General features: G+C 40.0%; 1 long non-coding RNA gene and 3 other non-coding genes across 4 annotated transcripts; 2 read left to right on the top strand and 2 right to left on the bottom strand.

Moving 5' to 3' along the window:
- Window positions 1–446: 446 nt before the first annotated feature.
- On the bottom strand, window positions 447–519 carry trnaa-agc (transfer RNA alanine (anticodon AGC)). Its single transcript has one exon. It is a non-coding gene; the product is annotated as a tRNA-Ala (tRNA).
- Window positions 520–2,052: 1,533 nt separating this feature from the next.
- On the top strand, window positions 2,053–2,125 carry trnaa-agc (transfer RNA alanine (anticodon AGC)). Its single transcript has one exon. It is a non-coding gene; the product is annotated as a tRNA-Ala (tRNA).
- An 11,113-nt stretch (window positions 2,126–13,238) lies between these two features.
- Window positions 13,239–13,320, top strand: trnal-aag (transfer RNA leucine (anticodon AAG)). The gene has a single exon. It is a non-coding gene; the product is annotated as a tRNA-Leu (tRNA).
- A 162-nt stretch (window positions 13,321–13,482) lies between these two features.
- On the bottom strand, window positions 13,483–15,549 carry LOC134321747 (uncharacterized). Its single transcript, XR_010013894.1, has 2 exons — window positions 15,417–15,549; window positions 13,483–13,982 (listed from the first exon to the last, which is right to left on the bottom strand). It is a non-coding gene; the product is annotated as an uncharacterized LOC134321747 (long non-coding RNA).
- Between the last annotated feature and the right edge of the window lie 6,100 nt (window positions 15,550–21,649).

Raw genomic sequence — 21,649 nt, 5'->3', positions numbered from 1 at the left:
TTCTTGAAAAATGATGAGACCAACCTTTTTAAAAAGTAGATCCCGATGACCTGTTGACTGAAATAGTAGATCCCAAGCCACAGAAGTGTGGGCACCAGTTTTACATTGGCTACGTTTTAACAAGACGTACCAAGAATGGCCTGTAGATGGCGCACTGTAGTCGTTTTTAAAAGCAAGCCAATTATGCCACCGAACTTAAATATGTACAATACTTTATAATGTATCAATTGTAACAGTGTCAAATAATAAAACATTATAAAAAATTATAAGTTCATGCGTTTCTGTCAAAACAAAACAAAAAAGGTATGTAAACAAAACTGTTTGAGCGTAAATAGGGCGTTACTGACATTGTAACACGGACAGACTAGCCTTATGGTTGATGCTGCAACGAATTTTACCGTAATTTCATCTTTTCAGATTGCAAAATGATCATAATGTTTCTATACTGGAGAATGTGGGCATCGATCCCACTACCTCTCGCATGCTAAGCGAGCGCTCTACCATTTGAGCTAATTCCCCTTACACAAAACTTTCCTTTACCCTTTGTAAATTGTAATGTACTAACAGAGTGTTAATGCTGCATTATAAAGTGAGGGTGCAACATGTTTAAGCTCACGTACTCTTTTCTATATTATGCGTTGCTTTTCATTAAAATGTTATGTGCATTTATATGTGGCAAAATAAAAAAATCCATAAAAATCTAATTGAGTTAGCAGAGAACCTTAAATTATACTAAATAGTTCTTCAAGTAGAAACAGTTCTACCAAGAACACCTAAAAGAACCCTTAAGAAACACTTCTTAGTGCTACATACATCAGTTGTATTCCACACAGGTCAGCATGCGATGAAACTTTGCTCGAAACAGACATCGTTTTACTTTCTAACTGTATTCATATTATGTCATCTAGTGGACAATTGAATAGCCTACAACGAGCACAAACAGGGTTTGAGTTCTTAATGAATAATAATTAATCTTAATAAATAATCCAGTCAGTTAAAAACCCAACAAGAAGGCTGTACCTAATACACTCAGACTAGAGAAAACACACCCTAACATGCTAGTGCTGTTACAGTGCTAAGAATGATCCACCCAAAATCATTATTTGGTCAGTTGGAGATCTCATATGGGGCTCCCTTTCTATTGATTTTTGGTTTACAGCCTAGTGACAAAGTGTACAGTGCAGCAGATGGGTTACAGTCAGTACATTTACAATACATGATAATGTGAAAAGATTAAGCAGTTTACGGGTTCGAATCCCACTTCTGACAGCTCATGATTTAAACAAATCTACTTCTTTAGAGGACACAGCCATCAGGGAATACAGTTTTCATCAAAGGGTGTACATGGTCTGCAACAATGCTGAGGTAGGTGGTACGTGCCAAAGTAACATCCACATGGATGCCAGGACCCAGGCTTTTGATCTCTGAGAAACTGAATCATGTATTCATCCTGATCTTGCTCTGTTTATTGTTGCAGCTCTGCTGGAGGGTTATTTTTTTGGTGTTTGTGGTGGTGGGGTCTTTGTTCCCATTTTGGTTTATTTAGTATATGATGTACTTTACATCCATTTAAATATGTACTTAAATACTTAAATATCCATTTAATACACAAGTATGGATATTCAGCGTCCATTTACATTGTTACAGCAGTATTTTATGACAAAAATTGAAATGGTCACATTATTTAAATGGATGTAAAGTACATCATTTACTAAATAAACCAAAATGGGAACAAAGACCCCACCACCACCACCACCACCACAAACACCAAGAAAATAACCCTCCAGCAGAGCTGCAACAAGAACAGGACAATCTCCTACAGGTCCAACAAAATCAAAGAAAAAATGCACTTCATAAAAGACCTCACATTGTTCGTCCTAAAGGCTAAGATCAACGTTTTAAATAAACTGAGTCTGTGATGGTTTAAAAACAACGCGTAATATAGAAAAGAGTACGTGAGCTTAAACACGTTGCACTCTCACTTTATAATGCAGCATCAACGCTCTGTTAGTACATTACAATTTACAAATCCTAAAAGAAGGTTCTGTGTAAGGGGAATTAGCTCAAATGGTAGAGCGCTCGCTTAGCATGCGAGAGGTAGTGGGATCGATGCCCATATTCTCCAATGCCGAAACATTATGATCATTTAAAGGCAACACATAATATAAAAGCCGTTGCTCACTGAAACGCTGCATCAAACATTAGGTCAGTCTGTAAGTTCTACAGTGACAGTTATGCTCTATTTTTACTCAAATCGTTTGGTTTAAAGACCTTTTTTGACTTGTTTAAATTGACAAATATAGCGCCCCCTAGCACCCCTGGCTGTATTTGGAAAGCGCTTATTTTATATTTAAGCTATACTCTTATTTAAACCGAAAAAACGACTTCAATTACCCTATATATATGTGGTACTAACCTTGCACAAAAAAACCTGCGACTAACCCCATTTACAGTAGCTGTATTAACATTATCCCTGACTCACATACCAAACTTGTATACGTTAATAATACTTAAACAAATTAACTATTTACTCATTTACACAATCATTAATATGCATTTCAAACCCCAATATATTTTACAAAAATGTTATAATACAGATTCACTCAAATTACCATCAGTAATATTCAAAATATTATCAATCTCTCCTAAGTTAGGTAAATAACTAACTAAAAAAAAGGGTACCCAAAATTACCGTTGCAGGCCTGATCCAACCTAATAGTCCCAATCAGCACAGATCACGAAGTATATTTGGTCGGTTGTGGTGGAGCTGTCCACGTTCTTTGTTTACATGGATGAAACAGAAAAAATCCACCAGTCTTTTTCCTTTTGATCTTGGATGAAACAATCAGAGTTTATCCGATGCTTTTAATCCACTGTAATCGTCACAGTTGCTGAGGAAGCGTACTGCCTTCAATGTCCATGCGCGAAAACTCAAGAGACGAAGTTCACGGCTGATACAGCATAAACAATGTCACTAATCGACTGCAAGATGTTAATATAAGACTCACTGTCCGTTTGTCTTTACGCATCAAGAGAGATAAATCCTAAACAGGTGTTTTACCCGCTTACATGACACTTGTTTCACATCACGCTATTTTCTCCACTTTTTTCTTCTTTTCCACCCACTTTCTCCCGCTCTTTTCCCGACCTGTGACAGTTCATGCTGATTGGCTTAAAAATAAATCAAGGGAGGGCTATACATACACTTTACTTTAAACAGCATAAAACAACCAGAACATTATTTACAGAATAAGAACAACTTATTTACGAGTTAAAAATTAACATAAACAAAAATATTAGTAATCCCCAAATTTTAATTGGGTTACACAAACACACAATAATTTATAATTCTCCAATTTTGAAATGTCTCGGAGTTTTATCTGAAACGACTTTTTGTTAAAGTAGCGGTACGTGACTTTTGAATGGTTTTTCATCTGGTGAAACTGCTTCATAAAAGATGAACAGCTGAAACTCACGACATCCCCTTTAAAATGCTGAAAAATGACATCCCCTTTAAAAAGCACGAATGCTGTTTTTTGACTTCAGCTCAGCATTTAATACTGTAATCCCTTCCAAGTTAGTCACTAAACTTGTAGATCTGGGTATTAACACCTCCCTTTGTCACTGGATTATGGACTTTCTTACCAACAGACCTCAGCATGTTAGGTCAGGCCACACCTACTCCATCAACATCTCACTCAATACAGGCGTACCACAGGGCTGTGTGCTGGGCCCATTCCTCTACTCCCTTTTCACCCACGACTGCAGGCCTGTGCATGGATCCAACTCCATCATTAAGTTTGCTGACGACACCACGGTGATTGGACTCATCAGTAACAACGATGAGACAGTCTACAGGGAGGAGGTACAGCATCTGGCCACATGGTGTGAGGACAACAATCTGCTCCTCAACAACAACAAAACTAAAGAGCTCATCGTGGACTTCAGGAGGGAAGGAGGAGGCACGCATGACCCCATCCACATAGACGGAATAGCTGTTGAACGTGTCTCCAGCTTCAAGTTTTTGGGGACCCACATTTCGGAGGACCTGTCCTGGACCACCAACACCTCCAGCTTGGCCAAGAAGGCTCACCAGTGCCTCTTCTTCCTGAGGACACTCAGGAAACACCATCTGTCTTCGGCCATCCTGCTGAACTTTTACCAATGTGCAATAGAAAGTATCCTGACCAGCAGTATCACAGTCTGGTATGGAAACTGCACTGTTGCAAACCGCAAGGCACTGCAACGAGTGGTGAAAACGGCCCAGCGCATCACAGGGACTTCACTTCCACCCATTGAGGACGTCCAGAGGAAACGCTGTCTGCGTCGAGCTCGCACCCTGCACACAGACAGCCCTCTGGCAGGCGCTTTAGGAGCCTCCGGACAAGGACTACTAGACTGAGGAACAGCTTTTTCCCCAGAGCTGTCTCCATATTGAACTCTGTCCCCCGTTAAACCCCCCCCCCCCCCCACACACACACACACACACACTACAAACATGATCATTTTTATCCTTTTTCCGCTTTGTATTTCACTGGTATATACCTCATTTGTACATAAATCTCATAAATACTGTATATATCTGTTTATTATGTTTTTACGTACTCATTCCTTGATCGTGTCCATAGCACCTCAATCACTTTAACCTGCATAGCACCTTAATATTAAAATGCACCTTAATATGTATATTGTTTTCAGCTACATATCTTGTTTATAGTATAGTTTATAGATCCTGTTTATACCACTGAGTATGTGAGCTTAAACACGTTGCACCCTCAGTTTATAATGCAGCATCAACGCTCTGATAGTACATTACAATTTACAAAAGGCTAAAGGGGGTTCATCGTAAGGGGAATTAGCTCGAATGGTAGAGTGCTCGCATAGCATGCGAGAGGTAGCTGGATCGATGCTCGCATTCTCCAATGCAGAAGCATTGCAAACTTTTAAGCACATTTTCCCATGAGCTAAGTAGGGACTTGTAAATAACATTTAGACTTGTAACGCACTGTAGTTAAAAACATGGTCTTCATACTATTTATTTTTGTTCTTCTGTCTGTGTAGGGTTTTTACCATGAAGTAAAACCGAGGGAATCTAAATGCATTTATCCATCCAACAATCCATTCAGTAGCTTTTAACTATTCATGCAAACGAATGACTTTTTATATTTCTATATTGCTCATTGTAGTACTTGTGTCTGCATGGACTTGAACATCACATGACTAAACATTAGGTAGAATTATAGAGACTTATTTACTGTCTTGCCCAAAAACAAACTGGCATAAAGTACTCGACGAGTACAACACACTGAACAATAAAATATAGATGACATACTATAGGCCAGTGAGGTGGCTGCTGCTTCTGGGTGTGTAGTTTCTAAATGATCAAGTCAGCACAGGCACAACACTACAAGTATTTATAATAAAGATCATTTTATGTTCAATATTGTGTATATACTGTATCCTTTCCCTCCACCCAGTAAAAAATTACCCACCACAACCTCGTCCAAGATAAAATGTTTGATGAAAATAAAATAAAATAAAAGAATATGCTGCACTTACACGCACCTGAGATAAATCTACTTTTGGTTTAAACTAGACTGTGCTGGTGTTATGTTGGGTTAGTCTGTAACTGAGCAACTCATTATGTAAGGGCCAAAATAGTGCAGGATATACCAACTGTTTAGTGCAGTGCAGTAACAAAACGGCTTTGTAAGGCAAGAACTGAACACAAAAAAAAAAAGCATGTAATTTGACATAAAATATGTGGGTATTAATATGTACAACTCAGTGCATTATTAGGCTGCACATAATTATAGTTTCAAACGGTCCTCTTTTTACTACAGTGTGTTTGAAACGCCTGGGGGTACAATTTGTTGCTGTTGCTGTTTACACACACAAAGAAAAACATCTCTGGAGGAGAATTTTGCAGGTAGATTACAAACAGATTCCTTTCTTTCACCTTTTTCCTTTTTTCCTGTATCAGTTGCACGATTGTTTTCCAGTCCTTAAATGTTATGTGCATTTATATGTGGCAAGAGAAAAAAAAATCCATATAAATCAAATTGAGTTAGCAAAGAACCTTGAATTATACTAAAGGGTTCTTCAAGTAAAAACAGTTCTACCAAGAACACAAAAAGAACCCTTTCAAAAAAACATTATTTGGTCAGTTGGAGATCTCATATGGGGCTCCCTTTCGATTGACATATGGTTTACAGCCTAGTGACAAAGTGTACAGTGCAGCGAATGGGTTACAGTCAGTAAATTTATCATACATAATAATGTGAAAAGATTAAGCAGTTTGTACAAATCTTAGTCCGTGTAGGGCGAGGGTGGTGTTGATAATAACTCAGGTAGTTAGGATGGCCGAGCGGTCTAAGGCACTGCGATCAGATCGCAGTCTCCCCTGGAGGCGTGGGTTTGAATACCACTTCTGACAGCTCATGCTTAATACAAATTTACATCTTTAACCCAATAAGATACATAACAAACTGAAAATATATAGTTTCAGTGAGCAATGACGCATTGACTTTGGTATTACGTGATGCCAGTAAATGATCACAATGTTTGTACACTGGAGAATGCGGGAATTAATCCCGCTACCTCTCGCATGCTAAGCAAACGCGATACCATTTGAGCTAATTCCCCCTACAAAGGACGCTTTGTAAATTGTAATGTACTAACAGAGTGTTGATGCTGCATTATGTAAGGTCCAAAATAGTGCAGGATACACCAACTGTTTAATGTAGTGCAATTACTACAGTTTGTTTGAAACAGCTGGGCATACAACTAGTTGGTGTGGAGAACATGTTACACATACAGTGTGCTATTATTTCAAGCTGATCAAGTACATGCTATTTCACTTAGAAACATCTCACAAAGTACAAATTCTTTAACTTTCTAAATAAACCATGTAGTACGGGACATTACTGCTCTACCGACTGAGCTATTCTGGCTCTGCAACCTGCTTTAATCCCACAAGGATGTGACATAAATTAAAAACTTTAACATACGTTGTCCTGTAAAACTTTCAAGAATTTTAACAATTAATATAAAAAGGTTTTATTGCCAAAAGTATTCACTCGTCTGCCTTCACACGCATATGAATTTGAGTTCACCCTAACACGCTAGTGACGTTACAGTGCTAAGAATGGTCCACCCAAAAAACATTATTTGGTCAGTTGGAGTGCTTATATGGGGCTTTCTTTCCATTGATATATGATTTACAGCCTAGTGACAAAGTGTACAGTGCAGCAGATGGGTTACAGTCAGTAAATTTACCATACATAATAATGTGTAAAGATTCAGGAGTTTGTACAAATATTAGTCCGTGTGGGGCGAGGGTGGTATCAGAGGTACTCCAGATAGTCAGGATGGCCGAGCAGTCTAAGGCGCTGTGTTCAGATCGCAGCCTCCCCTGGAGGCGTGGGTTCGAATCCCACTTCTGACAGCTCATGCTTTATACACATTTACATACACACAATAATTTATAATTCTCCAATTTTGAAATGTCTCGGAGTTTTATCTGAAATGACTTTTTGTTAAAGTAGAGGTACGTGACTTTTTAATGGTTTTTCTTCTGGTGAAACTGCTTCATAGAAGATGAACAGCTGAAACTCACGACATTCCCTTTAAAATGCAGCATCAACCCTTAAGTCAGTCTATCAGTGGTACAAAGACAGTTTTGATTGGGTTTAGATCGTCCTAAAGGCTGCGATAAATAGAGTCTGTGATGGTTTAAAAGCAAGGCATAATACAGAAAAGAGTATGTGAGCTTAAACACGTTGCACCCTCACTTTATAATGCAGCATCAACGCTCTGATAGTACATTACAATTTACAAAAGGCTAAAGGGGGTTTTAAAGGTGCTTTAAAGGTGAAGGCTGTTGCTGTTTACACACAAAGAAAAACCTCTCTGGAGGAGAATTTTGCACGATTGTTTTCCAGTCATTAAAATGTAATGTGCATTTATATGTGGCAAGAGAAAAAAAAATCCATAAAAATCTAATTGAGTTAGCAAAGAACCTTGAATTCTACTAAAGGGTTCTTCAAGTAGCAACAGTTCTACCAAGAACACAAAAAGAATCCTTAAGAAACACTTCTTAGTGCTACATACATCAGTTGTATTCTAGAGGTCAGCATGCGATGAAACTGTGATAGAAACAGACATCGTTTTACTTTATACCACAGTTAGTTCCGACCTTACAATCTGATTGGTTGAGAAGCGTTCTAACCGTGCTGATATTCGTGATAACAGCACAGCCTTTTCACACCACAACTGTATTACTCCGCTGACGCGTTGCCAGTAACGACAAGCTTCATGCACACAAACGCGCACGCAGGCGACACAGACCTTTTTCCCGATCGTAGTGTTAAACTTTATATTCGTTGTGGAACTACTTTTTGGCAGAAGGTATTGTCAATATTAAAGCATATTTATTATGAAATTCAGGGCTTCTTTGATTTATTTTCTTTCTTTATTTTGTAAAAACTGTTGTATAAAAGCAATAGAACACTTGAGGTCATGTGTTATCGCGAATAACATCACGGCTGCGACCGAATCACAGCCGTGATGTTATTCGCAATAACACACTCCCTCTCGTGTTCTATTGCTTGATTCTAACGCAATATTAACTGTATTCATATTATTCCATCTAATGGACGATTGAATAGCCTACAACAAGCACAAACAGGGTTTGAGTTCTTAATAAATAATCCAGTCAGTTAAAAACCCAAAAAGAAGGCTGTACCTAATACACTCATACCAGAGAAAACACACCCTAACATGCTAGTGCCGTTACAGTGCTAACAATGGTCCACCCAAAAACATTATTTGGTCAGTTGGAGTGCTCATATGGGGCTCCCTTTCGATTGATATATGATTTACAACCTAGTGACAAAGTGTACAGTGCAGCAAATGGGTTACAGTCAGTAAATTTACCATACATAATAATGTGAAAAGATTAAGCAGTTCGTACAAATGGTGGTGTCGATGGTACCCAAGCTAGTCAGGATGAGGTCTGAAACGCTAAGTTCAGGTCACAGTGTCCCATGAGGCGTGGGTTTGAATCCCACTTCTGACTGCTAGTGCTTTATACAAATTTATGTCTTTAACCCTCTAACATACATAATAATGTGAAAAGATTCAGCACTTTGTACAAATTTTTGGCCATGTGGGGGTGTTGTTGGTAATTGGCATTAGGACCTCGCAAGCATGTCAGGATGGCCGAGCGGTTCAGGTCGCAGTCTCCCCTGGAGGCATGGGTTCGTATCCCACTTCTGACATCTCAAGCTTTATACAAAGTTACTTCTTTAGAGTCAACAGCCATCAGGTAATACAGTTTGCATGAAAGGGTGTACATGGTCTGCAACAATGCTGAGGTAGGTTTGTTTGTTTGTTTATTAGGATTTTAACGTCATGTTTTACACTCTTTGGTTACATTCATGACAGACACATGGTAGTTAATCGTTACACAAGTTTCATCACTTCTCAAGGTTATATCGAACACAGTCATGGACAATTTTGTATTGCCAATTCACCTCACTTGCATGTTTTTGGACTGTGGGAGGAAACCGGAGCACCCGGAGTAAACCCACGCAGACACGGGGAGAACATGCAAACTCCACACAGAAAGGACCCGGAACGCCCCACCTGGGATTCGAACCCAGAACCTTCTTGCTGTGAGGCGACAGTGCTACCCACTTAGCCACCGTGCCGCCCCCCTGAGTTAGGTGGTACGTGTCAAAGTAACATCCACATGGATGCCAGGACCTTGGTTTTTGATCTCTAAAAATGTGAGAAATTTAAACATGTATTCATCCTGATCATAAAGTATGTTTATTCAGCGTCTATTTACATTGTTACAGCAGTATTTTACAATTGAAATGTTCACATTATTTAAATGTATGTAAAGTACATTGTATACTAGCTGTTTACTTTTTTCCCTAAGTAAAAACTGTCATTACCTCAACATGTCATTACCAACACATAACTTCTTGTGATGGTAAAGACACTTAGTGATGGTAATAACAGGTTTTTAGCTTCACCATCACTATCTTATTAACTCTTTAATAATTAAAGCTAATTAAAGCTAAATAAGCATAATGGTTTTATTATACAAGAAAACATTAATTTTCACTGATTAGTCAATATGGCCCACAAGATATCAGCAGAGATCCAGTAAAATATCAGTAATTACATGAAAAAGAAAAGTTAAGCTTAAAGCAATATCACAACCTTCAAAATGGGAACAAGGGAGCATCATAAGGGGAATTAGCTCAAATGGTAGAGCGCTCGCTTAGCATGTGAGAGGTAGCGGGATCGATGCCCGCATTCTCCAGTGCAGATACATTGTGATTATTTAAGGGTATCATGTAATATGAAACTCGTTGTGGCTTCGCTTAACGAAATGCAGCATCAAAAATTATGATCAGGATTTAAGTGAGTCTTTAAGGCAACAAAAAATATGTGGGTATTAATATGTAAAACTCAGCGCATTATTAGGCTACACATGAATATAGATTTAAACTGTCCTCTATTTACTACAGTCTGTTTGAAACAACTAGTTGGTGTGGAGAACATGTTACACACACAGAGCGCTATTATTTCAAGCTTATCAAGTACATGGTATTTCACTTAATAACATCTCACAAAGTACAAATTCTTCAACTTTCTAATTAAACCATGTTGTACGGGACATTTCCGCTTACCTAATGCAGTAATAAACAACTCTCCCAAACAGGGACTTGAACCCTGGACTCTCAGATTAAAAGTCTGATGCTCTACCGACTGAGCTACCCAGGCTCTGCAAATTGTTTTAACCCTCACAATGATGTGACTTGAATTACAAACTTTAACATACGTTGTCCTGTAGAACAGTTCCAGCAATAACACCAAAAAAACCCCTTAAGGAACACTTCTTAGTATTACATATATTAGTTGTATTCCACACAGGTCAGCATGCGACATCGTTTTACTTTCTAACTGTATTCATATTATGCCATCTATATTACGGTGGCCCGCTGAGTTAAAACACAATAACATTTACAAAACAAAAAAAACTGACAACACAACAACAATAAGGAAAAACGCGAATATATTAAGAGACAACACAAATTATTTAAGGTGGAACGCAATTACATTAAGGGAGAACACAACGAAATTAAGGAAACACGAATACACACATCTAGTGGTCGATTGAATAGCCTACAACCAGCACAAACAGGGTTTGAGTTATTAACACATAATCCAGTCAGTTAAAAACCCAACAAGAAGGCTGTACCTAATACACTCATACCAGAGAAAACACACCCTAACATGCTAGTGCCGTTACATTGCTAAGAATGGTCCACCCAAAATCATTATTTGGTCAGTTGGAGTGCTCATATGGGGCTCCCTTTCTATTGATATATGATGTGGTGTCAACGGTACCAAAGCTAGTCAGGATGCGGTCTAAGGTGCTGCGATCTGTAACCCTCTACCATACATAATAATGTGAAAAGATACAACAGTTCATCCAAAGCTTAGTTCACGTGGGGGTGTTGTGGGATTGGTATTAGACCTTTGCAAGCAGGTCAGGATGGTTGAGTGGTCTAAGGTGCTGTGTTTAGTTTGCAGTCTCCCCTGGAGGCGTGGGTTTGAATTCCACTTCTAACATTTTACATTTACATTTTCTGCATTTAGCAGACGCTCTCATCCAGAGCGACTTACAGAAGTGCTTCCATAGTAAACATTTCATTTCTCAAGTTTTAGTAAACAACAGTCAAAGAACACAAATCTGCTGAAACCTGTTAGAAGTGTTTTTTTTTTTTTTTTTTTTTTGGAAATGGAAAAAAAAATGTTAGTAAATAAGTACAAGTCAGCTTAAGTGCTTAGTAAAAAGGTGGGTTTTTAATCGTTTTTTAAAGACAGCAAGAGACTCAGATGTTCGGACAGACAGAGGAAGTTCATTCCACCACTTGGGTGCTAGAACAGAGAAGAGCCTTGTCTTGTCTTCCTTTAGTCCTGGGTGGGGGCTCAAGTCGAGCGAGACTAGTGGCTCGGAGGTTGCGTGGTACAGAGCGGGGTTTGATTAGACCACGATGGTAGCTTGGGGCTGGTCCATTTTTGGCTTTGTAGGCGAGCATCAGTGTTTTAAACTGAATGCGTGCAGCTACAGCTCATGCTTTATACAAATTTACATCTTTAACCCTCTACCATACATAATAATGTGAAAAGATTTGTTTCAAGATTGTTTCAAAGTTATTGCATGTTTGTCAATTTAAAAAAATTAATAAAGGTCTTTAAACTAAACGATGAATGAAAATAGAGCGTAAACTGACCTCATTTTTGACGCAGCGTTTCAGTGAGCAATGACGAAAGGAGTCTGATGTTACGTGTTGCCTTTAAACGATCATAATGTTCCTGCATTGGAGAATGCGGGCATCGATCCCACTACCTCTCGCACGCGAAGCAAGCACTCTACCAATTGAGCTAATTCCCCGTATAAAGAACTCGCCTTTAACTCACCTTTGTAAATTGTAATGTACTAACAGATCATTGATGCTGCATTATAAAGTGGGGGTTCAACGTGTTTAAGCTCACGTACTCACGTTTATCGCAGCCTTTAGGACGAACTGAACCAAATCGTAACTGTCTTTGTACCACTGACAGACTGTCTTAAGGGTTGATGCTGCATTATGTAGGGGCCAAAATAGTGCAGGATATACCAACTGTTTAGTGCAGTGCAATAACAAAGCAGCTCTGTGAAGCAAGAACTAAAATTATGATGCATGTCATTCAACATAAAATATGTAGGTATTAATATCTAAAACTCAGTGCATTATTAGGCTGCACATAAATATAGATTTAAACGGTCCTCTATTTACCACAGTCTGTTTAAAACAACTAGTTGGTATGGAGAACATGTTACACAGGCAGTGTGCAATTATTTCAAGCTTATCAAGTACATGCTATTTTACTTAGAAATATCTCACAAAGTACAAATTCTTCATCATTCTAAACAAACCATGTAGTACGGGACATTACCGCTCACCTAATGCAGTAAGAAACAACTCGCCCGAACAGGGACTTGAACCCTGGACCCTCAGATTAAAAGCCTGATGCTCTACCGACTGAGCTATCACAAGTGTGGCGATTGTACTTGCAACCTCTTTGACTGCTATTGGAAAATGCAGGTAGAAATTGCATACATAGTTGCTCGTTTCGATCAGCACCCAGTGGTAGCGTGGCCGCTACCCAGTGGTAGCGTGGCCGAGCGGTCTAAGGCGCTGGATTAAGGCTCCAGTCTCTTCAGAGGCGTGGGTTCGAATCCCACCGCTGCCAACTCAGGCTTTTCAACGCCGGCTCCATGTTTACCCACCCAATGCAACGTATACTCAATCACAGTCCCAAGTGTGGCACACGCGATTGGCCCTTGTTACACGCCAGCCTAGGGTATTAGAGTATCTCGTGCACCAAAATACACACACACGTTTCACACTAAAGTGAACTTCACAATTACAAATTTATTTACAATAGATTCAATAATACAGTCAAACCAAGCTCTCTCTCCAGGGGTAAGCAAGGCCAAAATAATAAACACTACCCACACTAACTTTAAACCCAAGCCTCTTACTAACCTAACCAAAAAATAAAGGAAACAAAACACAGGTTTCTATCCTGACTCCCTAACTAAACACAAAACCAGGAGAAAAAGGTTACAAACAAAATGGCACTTACCCCCTTCCAGCTCTTTTGAATTCACATAAACACCCCACTCCATATTTACAATTATCTACACAGATAAGCAATAACATTCATAATTTACAATATTTACAATACTCAGCACCTCACTAATTCACTAAGGATAACAGCCAACTACACAACACAATACATCCACCACCAATTCTCTCAGTCTTTGTCTTTCTCTCTCTCTCTCTGGTCTTCATTTCTTCTCCTTTTATAACCTCACCAGCACAGGTAGTTAGGAATTTTCTTGGCTCCACCTAGGGACAGGGAGGAAAAAGGAAGAACACACAAAGACACACAGACACTACACAGCAGCCATAACACCCCCCCACTAAAAAAACTGAGTACTCAGGGGACCACTGAACGTGACAAGGCATCTGCTACAATATTTTCTGATCCTCTTTTATGTTCTATTGTGATGTTAAATGGTTGTACTAGTAGAGCCCATCTCATTAAACGTTGATTTTTGTTGCTCATCCTTGATAGGAAAACCAAAGGATTATGGTCGGTGTACACAATCGTAGGTGATGGATGTGAATTTAAATAAATTTCAAACTGCTGTAAGGCCAAGAGCAATGCCAATGTCTCCTTTTCAATAGTGCTGTAACGAAGTTGGTAACTATTGAACTTCTTAGAATAAAAACATACAGGGTGATCAACTCCCTGACTGTCTTCTTGAATTAGGACAGCACCAGCTCCCATATCACAGGCATCTACTTCTAACTTAAATGGCCGGGTGAAGTCTGGAGCTGCCAACACTGGAGCACTACACAACAAACTTTTTGCACTTTCAAAAGCTTCCTGACACTTTTTTGACCAAACATACTCCACATTGTTTTTAAGCAGATTGGTCAATGGGAACACCACTATTGAGAAATTTTTACAAAAAACTCGATAATATCCAGCCATACCCAAGAATCTGCGTAATTCACGTCTAGTACGTGGCACAGGGTATGCCAGAACAGCTGTTATTTTATCGGTAGGGGTCCGGACTCTACCTTGACCTATCTCCCTTCCAAGATAACGTATGGTAGCCTTTCCAAACTCACATTTGGCAAGATTTAACGTCAATGACGCTTGATCTAAACAATCAAAGACTCTTTTCAGTGTGCTTAAATGTTCTTCCCAAGTGAGTGTATACACCACCACATCATCTAAATACGCAGCACAATTAGGCACAGACTGAAGAACACAATTCATCAAACGCTGAAAAGTGGCAGGGGCATTACGCATCCCAAACGGCATGACGGTATATTGCAAGAACGCATCCGGGGTCACAAAAGCAGAAATTTCAGATGCACGGTCAGTTAACGGAACCTGCCAGTACCCTTTTAAGAGATCCAACTTTGTAACGTATTTGGCAGTACCCACACTATCAATACAGTCCTCTATCCGAGGCAATGGAAAGGAATCAGGGACAGTGATAGCATTCACTTTTCGGTAATCCGTACAGAACCGGTAACTGCCATCCGATTTAGGCACCATTACACATGGGGAACTCCATGGACTGGAGCTAGGAATAGCCAAACCATGCCCTACCAGGTAATCAACCTCTGACTTCATAGTAGCCCGCTTGACAGGATTTACCCGATAATAATTTTGTCGGACGGGAGCATTGGTACCCACATCAATGTCATGTTGGAGAACATGTGTTTGTCGTGGGACATCTGTAAACAGGTTAGCATATTTACCCAACAAGGTCTTCAGTTCCACACAAGAATCATTAGAAAGATGTTGCAAAGAGGAATCCAGGTTAGCCAGCACTTCAGAGTTCTGCAGACTAGCAGATAACACAGACATTGCAACAGGCATTAGTCCATCATCACACACATTATCTGTCTCTGACACCACCGTCACCAAGATTGGTTTACTTGCCAGAGTAGACACATCTACTGGCTTTGCGCACATTTCACTCTCACGACTAATATACCCTTTTAACATATTGACGTGACACACTCTGTGCTTTCGCCTTCGATCTGGAGTAGAGATCACATAGTTTACATCATTTAGTTTTTTGTACACTTTATAGGGACCGGCAAATTTTGCACGCAGGGCTGACCCAGGAACTGGCAACAGAACTAAAACTTGGGCTCCAGGGTTAAATTCTCGAGGCACTGCTTTCTTATCAAAATACATTTTCATAGAGGACTGAGCAGATGAAAGAGATTTTTTTGCCACTTCACAGGCTCGATGGAGCCTGTCTCTAAATCTACTTACATACTCTAACAAGTTCTGGGGTTTACCACTCTGCTCAGTCAACAGTTGATCTTTTAGGAGTTTCAACGGGCCACGCACCGTATGTGCAAACACCAATTGTGCAGGACTAAACCCAGTGGACTCCTGTACCACCTCTCTGATGGCAAACATCAAGAGAGGAATCCCTTCATCCCACTCCTTTTCCGTTTCAAGACAAAACGTTCTTAATCTTGCCTTTAACGTTTGATGGAACCTCTCCAAAGCTCCTTGACTCTCAGGATGAAATGCTGAGGAAACTTGGTGTTGTATACCCAGTTGTTGAAGGACCTGAGAAAACAGTTTTGCTGTGAAATTTGTTCCCTGATCAGTTTGTACAGTTTTCGGCAACCCAAACACAGAACAAAAGCGTACCAGGGCTTTTGATACTGACTTTGCTGTGATGTTACGCAGTGGAAACACATCCGGGAAACGAGTGGAGAGGCACATTATAGTTAATAGGAACTGGTTTCCACTTTTTGTCTTTGGGAGCGGACCTACACAATCTAACAACAAATGCTCAAAGGGTTCACAGACAGCTGGTATTGGACATAAAGGTGCTGGTGGTATACGCTGATTGGGCTTTCCTGCCACCTGACAGGCGTGGCATGATTGGCAGTATTTCACTACATCAGCTTTCAAACCAGGCCAAAAGAAGTGTTGCAAAATACGCTTATAAGTTTTATTTACCCCTAGATGTCCTGCCATCACATGATCATGCGCAAGATTTAGCACATACAGCCTATACGGTTCTGGCACAACTATTTGAAAAATGCAGCTCCACTCATTTGATGGTAGAGAAGGTGCCCACTTTCTCATTAGAATATCCTCCTGTTTATAATATGCCACACAAGACCCATGAATTTGTCGCTGGTCTACCACAGATGACCAATATTTAGACAGGGAAGGATCAGCTTCTTGAGCAGACACTAACTCAGCTCGATCCACAGGCAAAGTAAGGGTAAGACAAGTAACAGAATCTTGACTCATTGGACTTGCAGAGCCGACAGCGGGATCAAGAACAGATGCGTCTTTGTTCTGAAAAGAAGAGTCCTCAAAAAGATTAGTCAAGCTCATCTTTTCTTTAACACTTTGTGATCGAGTAGTTACACACATGGGAAACACAGTAGGAAATTCCTGTTGTAAGTTATCCATTCCAGCTACAGGTTCAAAAACTACTTCAGGAATGGGAAACACTTTTCCCCCAGCTAGGTCATTTCCCAGGATGACATCTATTCCATCAACTGGCAACTCAGAAAGTACAGCCAATCGTACCATCCCCCTGATTAGTTCAGACTGTAAATACACATTATGTAGTGGTACACTAACTGGTGTCAAATCTATTCCATGCACAACTACAAATGATCCACAAAATGTATTCTCACCCATAGAAAGCATTTTATCAGTAATAAATGATTGAGCTGCCCCTGTATCACGAAGGATCTTCACTGGCACACGACACTCAGACTTTTCATTTAGTGAAACATAACCATCCAGGATAAAAGGATTAAAGGTAACGTCACATTTACCTTGGGGAAGTTCACACTCAGTCTCATGAACAGTCTCAGCCGAAACACAAGCTACACTCTTGGGTTTGTCTCTCTTTTTATTCCATGCCTCGCACTCCGCAATCAAATGACCTGGGCGTTTACAATAAAAACAGGTACGATTCCCAGCAGTAGGTGCAGATGACTCACCAATCGGTTTGGGAGGGGTTTTGTCACTTCTAAATGACCTCTCAAATGTTCGTGACACACGAGACCAATTCTCTAACCCTCTTTTGTCCCTCCTGTCCTTGGTACTAACTCCGTGTACCAACATCGCCTTGCTGCATGGGAACACTGTCTTATGAGTCAACACATACTCATCAGTTAAGACAGCAGCTTCAGACAGGGTTAACACTTTTTGTTCGTTTAGATGAACCACCACAGCTTCAGGAACAGAGTTTTTGAACTCTTCTAATAAAATTAGCTCCTTCAACTGACTTAAATTGGTCACTTTAGAAGCTGAACACCACTTCTCAAATAAGTTTGCCTTCTCACGAGCAAACTCCACAAATGTCTGATCCCCAGACTTTGAATGAGAACGAAATCTTTGCCGGTAGGCCTCTGGGACTAACTCATAGGCTCTCAGGACAGCGGCCTTAATGATTTCATAATCAAGACTCTGCTCCACACTCAATGATGAACACACTTCCTGAGCCTTTCCAACCAGTTTACATTGGAGTAGCAAAGGCCACATATCTCTAGGCCAATGCAAAGTAGTAGCCACGCGCTCAAATGCAGTAAAATAAGAATCTACCTCAGATTCTCTAAATGGAGGTACCAGAGAGATATACTTGCTGATATCAAACTCTATAGCGTGAGACCCAGGTTGTCCCCGAGATGAAGGCCTCGTTGCCTCCAACTCCAAAGCACGAACCCGCAGTCTTTGGGTTTCGCTCTCCTGTTGTCTTATTGCTAGATCCAGCTCTTTCAGCTTTATAGCCATGTTCAACTCTAAGTTACTTAGAGGACTTGCCCCAGATGGAGAAGTGCCTAGCTTCATACCAGGAGGTGTTTTTGGTAATCTCCCAGCGGCCTCCGCCACTGGAAAAATACCAGGTTCCCCCAAGGTAACACTAGCACCCTCCACCCTAGGTAACATAGCAGGCTGAGTTCCGACAACACTCCCCGAATCCGGAGACACTGGCAACCTTTGGTCATCACGCAGTTTAGCAAGCACAACCTCCATTATATCAGCTTTACGCGCAGCACGTGGTATGGCTACATCATAAAACCCAGCTACCTCCAACAATTCCGCCTTCCTGCATTTACTCAAGGCCTCTACTGTTGGAGACCGAATAAATTTCTCCAAGTCAAACTCCATGTCCCCAATACAAATAGTACACTCACCTCCCCACACAAAAGTATTGTGCCACCAATGCACAAGAAAAACAAAGAGACCACCAGAGAGAACAAAGACAGTAAAGCCACTGTTTGCTACACACACTGAATTACTAATAAACTCACACTGTATTGCTTAAGTTAATAAGTGTTTAGACGAGCCCCCAAATATGTTACACGCCAGCCTAGGGTATTAGAGTATCTCGTGCACCAAAATACACACACACGTTTCACACTAAAGTGAACTTCACAATTACAAATTTATTTACAATAGATTCAATAATACAGTCAAACCAAGCTCTCTCTCCAGGGGTAAGCAAGGCCAAAATAATAAACACTACCCACACTAACTTTAAACCCAAGCCTCTTACTAACCTAACCAAAAAATAAAGGAAACAAAACACAGGTTTCTATCCTGACTCCCTAACTAAACACAAAACCAGGAGAAAAAGGTTACAAACAAAATGGCACTTACCCCCTTCCAGCTCTTTTGAATTCACATAAACACCCCACTCCATATTTACAATTATCTACACAGATAAGCAATAACATTCATAATTTACAATATTTACAATACTCAGCACCTCACTAATTCACTAAGGATAACAGCCAACTACACAACACAATACATCCACCACCAATTCTCTCAGTCTTTGTCTTTCTCTCTCTCTCTCTCTGGTCTTCATTTCTTCTCCTTTTATAACCTCACCAGCACAGGTAGTTAGGAATTTTCTTGGCTCCACCTAGGGACAGGGAGGAAAAAGGAAGAACACACAAAGACACACAGACACTACACAGCAGCCATAACAGCCCTTTTCGACCCACAACCTTTCTTAACTTTTTTTTTTATGTAACATGAAACAGTTCGACCGCACTGTGCACACAAACCTTAACTTGGTGTACCTTTGTATCGTTGCTGTTATCTCTAGCATCGCTCCGACTACATGCAACTATGATATAATAGGAAGCATAATAAAAAAAAAAAACTTGTACTCACCCAATAACTGTGTTTATACCTAAAATGAAACGCAGACACTGTGAAAACAGTATACGTTCTAAAGCCAATGAGCTTTTAAACAAGCTCAAACACACCGATGCACCACGGAGTCTTAAATTAAGCATACAGCACGATGGTTTAGCAGAAGAAATGTTGTAAGAAAGTAAGCCCTTAAATACTGACCGTCTTGTTGCTCTGCTTGCAAGCTTACTGTAACAAAAGAACGGTCGTGTATCTGATGGGTTAAGATTAGTCGCTACTCCAACAGTTCTTCGCTGTGGCTGGTTAAATGCTGGAAATTACCGCTTACCTAATGCAGTAGGAACCAACTCACTCAAACAGGGACTTGAACCCTGGATCCTCAGATTAAAAGTCTGATGCTCTACCGACTGAGCTATCCAGGCTCTGCAGCCTGCTTTAATCCCCACAAGCATGTGACTTAAATTACAAATTTTAACATACGTTGTCCTGTAGAACTTCAATTAATATAAAATGTTTTTATTTCTGTTTCGGCTCTCTTGAAGGTGATTATATAAAGTTTTAGGTGAAGTATGTTGCTGCTTACACCAGTGGCGGAGCCAGACAATTTTCATAGGGGTGGCCAGACTGAGACCATTGCTCACACAGGGGTGGCACAGAAACTGTCTGAAACCTTTTTTTTATGTGGCAAGTTGCTGTGGATCTAGTAGTGTTTTGGTCACTCACTCATTTACCTATACAGGCAGTGAGTGTCATGTAGAATTACATCAAGCCTAGCATAAAAAAAAAAGCCCAATTTAGAGGAAAACCGCCCAATCTGGCAACACTCAGGGCTCTAGACTAACCTTTTGCACTGGTTGCACTGGTGTGCCTAACTTTTTTTCTTAGGTGCACCAGCACAAAAGTTAGGTGCACCCAAATTTTCAACCGCATCGCATTTAACACCTGTTTTACAGGTTCACTTTTTTTAATACTGACTTTGATTGATATTGATTAACTAACAATCTGGTCAACATAAAGTTCTTTATTTGAAGCACAATTTACGGTGGCCGAGAAGTGCAAAACAAATTTACATTTCAGAAAACAAAATTACAAAAAAACAAAAACAAATTTACAACAAAAGCAAAAACAAATTTACAAGTGCTCGGGTACCCAGTGTTTGTAAATTTGTTTTGGCATATGTAAAAGTGTTTCAGCACTTGTAAATTTATTTTCGGCATATGTAATTTTGTTTTCTAAAATGTATATTTGTTTTGCACTTCCCGGCCGCACATATTTGACGGAAAAGGTAGGGACAATAAACCGGAAGTGCGTGTTGCTTACCTGCTGTCAATCAAACTGTTTCTCAGCGATAAAGTGAACGGAGTTTGTGATGGTGACGATAAACAAGGTTTTGTCTAGTTTGTGGAAATCATTTTATCCAGTTGACCCGCTATTGTTTTTCTTGTGGAAAGTTTTGTGCAGATGTTTAGACGTGGCGTGTGCATCTCTATCTACCGTCCGCTCTTCTAAACATCTAAGGAATTCCCACAAGAACAACAAAAGCGAAATAATGAAAATAATTAACACAAAATGGACAAAACATTGTTTATTAGGGACGGAACATTTGATACCGAGGCTTTAAAACTTGTTTCACTTTTGTAACACTGGACTCAGTGTATCGGAGCTTATATTAAAGCAGCATGTGCGGGACTGATGAAGCTTTGGTGCTGTGTTTTATCACACTCACTATATAAGAGACAATCAAACCAGGGTTACCCACCGTCCTGTAACATCACAATCCTTCTTTATCTGGAGACTAAACACCGCGTTCAGTACTGAACTGATACAG

The sequence above is a fragment of the Trichomycterus rosablanca genome, chromosome 10 (assembly GCF_030014385.1).
Source record: "Trichomycterus rosablanca isolate fTriRos1 chromosome 10, fTriRos1.hap1, whole genome shotgun sequence".
NCBI lineage: Eukaryota > Metazoa > Chordata > Actinopteri > Siluriformes > Trichomycteridae > Trichomycterus > Trichomycterus rosablanca.
This window is presented reverse-complemented; position numbering and strand designations above follow the sequence as displayed.